General features: G+C 40.3%; 1 long non-coding RNA gene across 1 annotated transcript; it reads right to left on the bottom strand.

Moving 5' to 3' along the window:
• Positions 1 to 2,922: 2,922 nt before the first annotated feature.
• Positions 2,923 to 6,408, bottom strand: LOC123132034 (uncharacterized). The gene is made up of 4 exons (XR_006464455.1): positions 6,152 to 6,408; positions 5,536 to 5,785; positions 3,442 to 3,940; positions 2,923 to 3,347 (listed from the first exon to the last, which is right to left on the bottom strand). It is a non-coding gene; the product is annotated as an uncharacterized lncRNA (long non-coding RNA).
• Positions 6,409 to 6,839: the final 431 nt, after the last annotated feature.

Raw genomic sequence — 6,839 nt, 5'->3', positions numbered from 1 at the left:
CTATAGTCTTAGAAAAAAAATCAACATTTACTGTTATATGAAACCTATGTTTTCTTAGCATTTTCTAGTTATCAATTGACTTATCATCCTATCTTTTTGTAAACCATGGAATTTTTAAAGTTCAAAAAAGTGTGTACATCAACTATTTCACTTCATAGTGATAAATGGATGGAGTGCTTGTGACACAGAAAACCTCTTTTGTGGATCTAACAACAAAAATATGTTTCCAGTATTTCTTTGGATATGGAAACTTTTTTGGATCGTCACCTAGAAAATACATTGGCACAAGCTTACTGACATAGAGTTGCAGGTCAGCGTGCGCTAAAAATATTCAAATTCAAAAGAATATTTCTGAGATAGTTTGCGGTTCCTATTTTTTTTGGTCATGCTTTTTTGAAAATAACTCTTAGTCATGCTTGCTTTTATACTGCTTGAAAATTCAATTTTACTATTAGAAGATGATGATAAATCAGATTCATACTGGAGTTCACTTTTCTTGAACAGAAAACAGAAGGATCAGGTTGTACGTGATAGAATATATGCCTATAAAATGAAAAGGATAATAGATTCCTAAGTACTAGAAATGTCATACCATTCCACGAAGTTACTTCTTGATGTCATTCCAGAAAATAGAAGGATCAATAGAATGTTCTCGATGATCATTTTAGCCGTCCTTTTAGGTAGCGACACCAAATTGCAGGGCTTCATCTTAGTACTGATCAATAGGAGCATGTTTGAACTATTGCATAGGTAAAAATAATTTCTTCATGATTTCTCTTATGCTCCCAGGGAATCTTGTCCAAACTCCACGTCGCTGTCACCGAACAAAGTTGGAGGTGCAATTGAAAGAGACCAGCCAGATTCTTCTTTCGGGTATTAAAAAGAAAACCTGGCTAGAGATTTCATGCCATGTCATTCCATTTATGTTTGCTTGTGTGCTTATCATATCTGATTACATGATTGGCATTTATTTCATAATTAGCATATACTTCGACACATGATATGTTTGCTTTATTTATGGACAACAAGATACATTTACTTATTGTGATCATATAAGTGAACAAACACAACCAACGGTTAAAGTTTATATCTACTATGTATATTCTTTTTTCGTTCACACGTGTCTCACTACCTTTTAAGCACTTAGTGAGAACTGGAGATTGCTCTCATTAAATGTGAACAAGATTGACGTTCTTTTTTTTCCAAAATAGTAAATACTGTGTTCTCTTGATAGTTTTTTGATTTTTCAGCTTACCTGAATCTAAGAAGTCCGACCATCAATTAATGAGAGATTTTTGCTTCTATCATTTGTGGAACCATAGAAATGAAATACAGACCGCGCCTCAACCAATACTTCGCAATCTTTTTGCCCAAAGCAAACAGTATCATTATTTATAGATTCTAAATTAAAATATTTTCACTTGTGTGCTCAAGTAAAATTTTACTGCTTAAAGGAAAATAAACCATTTTATCACTCCTACAGTTCACAGGGAGAGAGAACAAGAAAGAAAACCTTCCACCACAATCTTGTCTTCCTACTTTTACTTACCAAGAAGAATCAACAATAAGGGAATCTTTTAAGAAAATGGATAAAAGATCATTTTCAGTTAGTAATGTACAACTCCCAACTTGTCTCTTTTACTTCTTTTTCTGTGCATGTGCACCCTGTTGAATGGTGTTGTACTTGTACACACTGGAATTGCAGGCAAAACAATGTGATGGATGGTCTAAAAGATTATCTGGATGAATTCATCTCCAGGGTAAAAGAAGCCAGGCAATGTGCATGACGTTTGATTGGAAATAATGTTACCTTGAAAATGTACGAGTGCTTTCTTGGCATTTGACATTGCAGAATCAAACATTGATGCATACCTTTGTAAATTTCTTGGGGAGAAAAGGTATAATTTGCAAGTTGCAACATTGATCCCAAAATACATGGTGTTCACACATATCTATTTAATGTAGTTTGTGATAAATCAATGACCTCTATTTATATGGAGACAAGTTATGAAAAAAATGACATAAAACAACTTTGAACCTCTCTTGCTAGATGTAAGGGCCTGAAAACATGGTTTCGGGCCTATATGATGAATGTTACCTTGGCTGTTTTTTTTGTGTGTGTCATCTTATACTACCATCAACAACTATAAGTATACGGTGGTACGAGACATGTAGACAAGGTATATTTGATTGAGAGTGGATTTATCTTCGAAAAGAGCATTAGCAGAGACGTGTGTTGCACGTGCAAGCTTACTAGTAAATTGAAGGGAGTAGTATTAATTGGATACGCTGACTGACTTGACAGTCTCGTGTTAATCTATGTATATGCCTGGCTCACTTCCCTCTATGCATAATCGCATACATGTCTTTACGTACCTAGTGGTTAGTTATTTTAGTTAGAAATTTAGAATTAGCAATGTTCGGGCCCATAATGATTTCACTGTTTGGCAAAGTTGGTGAGAGCACCGGGGTTGGGATTGCGGGGGTAGTATCATCACAGGATCCTTTCCGTCTAGAAAGATGCGCACTGCATGGGAGTAACTAACTGTTTTATAAGCAACTTCCTACTAATGTAGTACTAACCAAGATACGCGAAGGAATCCACTAAGGGCCTCTTTGATTAGCAAGATTCTGAGAATACAAGAATGGAAAAAAGTATAGGATTGAAGTGGCATCCATTTAACTCTAACTAGACCATGATGGCACGCTTTGCGACGCCCGTCCATGTTTGATGAAATTATCTGTTTTATTCTAAACATTTTGGCACAATAAGGATGGAATATAGGATTGTATCATTGCATATGGTTAAATAGTATGTTGTGTATGTTGCGGAAAAAAATTAAGTTATATTTGCATGTGTACAGTCTTTTATCCTTTTCTGAGGAAAAGTATACGTCTTTTTATTCAGATAACAGCCCTGTAGATCTTTTTTATTTAATTTTTATTTTGAGAAGAGTATGTCTCTCCCAGAAAAAATAGAGACTGTAAAACCCATTAACCGTCACGACTATGGCGCCTCCTCACGATGTCCATGTCATCACATGTACAACAAAAAATTGGGCGGCCGTCTGCCCGCTAGCAATCCCGAGCGGCCGTCAGAAAAGGAAATATACGGTCCCCCCTCCTATCCCAGAAAAGGGTAGGTCTCCCCTAGTAGCAATAGACGCGCGTAACCCAGCAAACCACATGCTGGGCGCGGTCCCCAGACCCCAGGCCATCACGTGCACTTCCCTTCCCTCCCAAAGCTCTCACACCCACTAGCCACCAACTTCTCCACGCCCTTACCTGCCTTGCCTTCTTCTTCCCCAAGAAACAATGGTTTCCTAGGTTTGGACTCCATCCCAGAGCTGCCATGGCAGATGAATAAAAGTGGAATAATAGCGAATCTAGAACAATTTGCTGTGAAAAGAAGAAGAAGAGGGAGGACAGATCAGAACGTACCAGGTAGCACCAAGAAGGATAAAACAGGAGGTGATCCTTTTCTTCTCATATTCAAATCCCCCCTCATTGACTTCCCCTTTCCCCCTCACAAAATTTCTCTTTGCAAAAGTAGCTTCTTCATAGTTGAAGAGAGCATAAACAGAGATAAAAAAATATGGAGATCTTGTACCTGTGCAATTTTAACTGGTTTCCATGCAACCAAATCATGTGACAAGCCAACATTTGTAGCACTATGTGCAAAAAATGCAGAAAATGTGCAAATATATAGGAGAGTGCATAGAGAGTCTTATTTCACACATAAAACAGCAGGACATATGTCCATGTACCAAAAAAAGAAATGTATTTTGTAGGTACTATGAAAACATAGCTACAAACTAGACAATAATCTGGTTTGTTTTTTTTCGTTTGATCTTTCCACACAGTAGTATATGTGACTTTGTAGCTGAGAATGATGTGCACAAATCTAGAGCAGCTCCTTTACTCCCATAACCTGCAAAACCTGCACATGATGCAAAAAACAAGCCTGAGAAAAATGAATCAACTCTGGATTGCATCTATGCAACTTAACCAGTACAAGTGTGCAATTGATAACACTCCCATGTCCGTCTACTTGTGGGGTTTGAATTTCAGTAATTGGCATCTTCAAGTCATATAAAATTTGAAGATGCCAACTAATATAATTTCAAATTCATTTCCGTTTAGCTAAAAAAATTGTATGCAAAATTCCAGAAAAAACTTATGCTGAATGTTGTGCAACTACATCAACTATTTTGTGCAACTGCAAGTACTCCTGGATGCAATTCATGTTGCATGTGTTGTGCAACTATGTAATGAATTTTGAGCTGATGAACATGATGAATTTAGCATGCCTGAACACAAGAAATGGAAAATTAGTGAATTTTAAAACATTGTAATCTTCCAAATAAGTAGTGCAACTACATTCAAGTGCATGCGCAAACCTAGAAAATCATATGCATGAGAACACATGAGGATGCCAACTACTAAATGGTTCTTGTGCAACTAATGGAGTTGAAGATGCCAACTCATTTGGCATTTTTGTGCAACTATTAGAAAAAGTTGGGGATGCCAATGCAACTCTTGATTGGTTCTTTTGCAACTAAAATAGTTGAGGATGACGACTCATGTGATATTGTTCTGGAACTATTTAAAAAGTTGAGACTGCCAACTCCTAAATGGTTCTGGTGCAACGATGAAAGTTGAGGAAGCTAATTCATATGATACTGTTGTGCAACTATTTGAAAAGTTGAGGATACCAACTCCTAATTGATTGTTCTGCAAATATAAAAGTTCAGGATGCATCTACAAAAGTTGATGATACTTCTCCTTCACTAGGAGCTGCATCTCCTTTTACAACCACTTTTGTTAGTGTAAAAAGGCGAACGAACAAAGTAGTCGAACCAAACAAATATTAAAAAGAAAAAAAAACAAGGACAACAATTGGTATAAAAAAATGCCATGAGGCAAGCAACTCATGCTAATTTTTCAAAGCACACCTAACAACGCACGCACGCACGCACGCACACATGCACGCACGCACGCTGCTTGAACATGGTTTATACAGGGTATCTATCTGAATACCATTGGTTGTGCAACTGGTTAGCCATCACTGTGCAACTTCATAAGTTGGCTAGCCAACTGAGATATGTATATGTGTCATCCAACTACGTTTGCGTTCCTATGCAATTATTACAACAAACTAACCAACTGGTTACTTATATGCATGCAACTTACATGTAATGAAGCTCTATGGAGAGCATCATGTTTAACGAGACAATTCCAGTCTAGGCAAGAATAGATGGATCAAAATAGGATGCTGAACCATCCCAATAGCAACAAAATTAGAACAGCTCGCTGTAGAAACCCAACTCAAACCCACCACTAAAATCCTAATCGTCGTACAAACCCACCACTAATCCGAAGAATAAGTGATAAGTAAATACCACTTGCAACACGATAACTAGAGTAGTGATGTGATTAGTTGCGGTAGTATCAATTAATTAATAACTACTCTAAAAAATATTAATTGGCAAAATTTGGATGGCATAGTAGTGTTGTAGTGGCTGCTTAATTTACCTTTGGAGCAATGTACGCACGGCAGTGGGTCCCCAACTGAAGCTAACTCTTATTCTGGTGTGGCTTTCTACAGTGCTCTCCAGAGAAACTTCTACGGTGGCAGATTAAATCTCATCTGATGACAGTTTGTTTATCTTAAGAAAATTTTCTAAGCTTGGCCACCGTTCTCCATGAGAAATGGCAGCATCCTCTTGTATCTAAATGAGCTCGGATGATGAACAAACTTTGACCTCGGGCAACGGGTAGGACACTGAAACAAGAAAAATCACAGATTATCTCACTACTATGCAGGAAATGTAGTCAATCCCGTTGAATTTGCAGACGCAAACAAGAGACATAGTAGCATCAAAGAAACATGATCTGGGCCGACAATTCCAGCGAATCCTCACGCGCTGGGCCAACCAAGAGCTGTACGCGAGGTGCAAATCATGATATTTGACCAGCTTTTATCAGCCATGCGATGCCACCACCACGTGAGCCATGCGTGCACATAGATCTACCACACGGGTGTGACCCTGAGGCCCGGATCTCGCGAATCCAGCCGCTGGACTGCGAATTCCATGCCCGGATAGATATCGTAGAGAGAATAGGATGAGTCACGGGTGGAATCACTTACCGTCGGGTTCAACCTCGAGGTGTTCCTATGGGGGAGGAAGTGGCGGCGTGCGGCACGGATGAGCGGAGAGTGCCGGGGGTTGGAATCCTGCGAGGATGCATAGGGGAGCCCGTGGCTTCCATACGCCGGCGGCGGGGGTTGGTGGAAGGGAGAGGTGGGGATGAAGGAAGAGGACTGGATGTAGAAGGAGAGAAAACTGGGACAGTCGCCCACCGCTCAATTGTTGGCTGTCCCCACTACTCTCGCTGCCTCGCACGCGCCTGCAAATCAATCAGTGCATCCAACGGTTCACGTGCGGCCGCTCGGAGAGCCGGGATGGCGCACGCACACTTTTAAGAATTTGGGCAAAAAATTTAGATCGAACTAGCGAACGGCTTGGGCAGGAGCCCCATCCCCATCCCTTCCTTGTTACTTCGTTCAGAAGAAAGAAAAGGACAGGCACCTATGCCTCAACTCTGGCACGCAACCTTCCCTTCCCTCATTATTTCCCATGCCAAATCCCCGGCCAGTTCCCCACTCGCCACCGCCTCGCCCTCCTCTCCTCACTCCTCCTCCCTTGAGCCCTCATCGTCGACCTGCGACGCCATAGCCTCCCCTCGCCGGCCCTCCTGCTGCTTCCCGGTGATTCGGGTGGCGGAGGTGGAGGTGTGGTGGTCGATGGGAAGGGGAGCTACAGCTGGGTCGGGAG

Source organism: Triticum aestivum, chromosome 6A (assembly GCF_018294505.1).
Source record: "Triticum aestivum cultivar Chinese Spring chromosome 6A, IWGSC CS RefSeq v2.1, whole genome shotgun sequence".
Taxonomy (NCBI): domain Eukaryota; kingdom Viridiplantae; phylum Streptophyta; class Magnoliopsida; order Poales; family Poaceae; genus Triticum; species Triticum aestivum.
The sequence above is the reverse complement of the archived record's forward strand: the minus strand, read 5'-3'. Positions and strand labels throughout refer to the sequence as shown.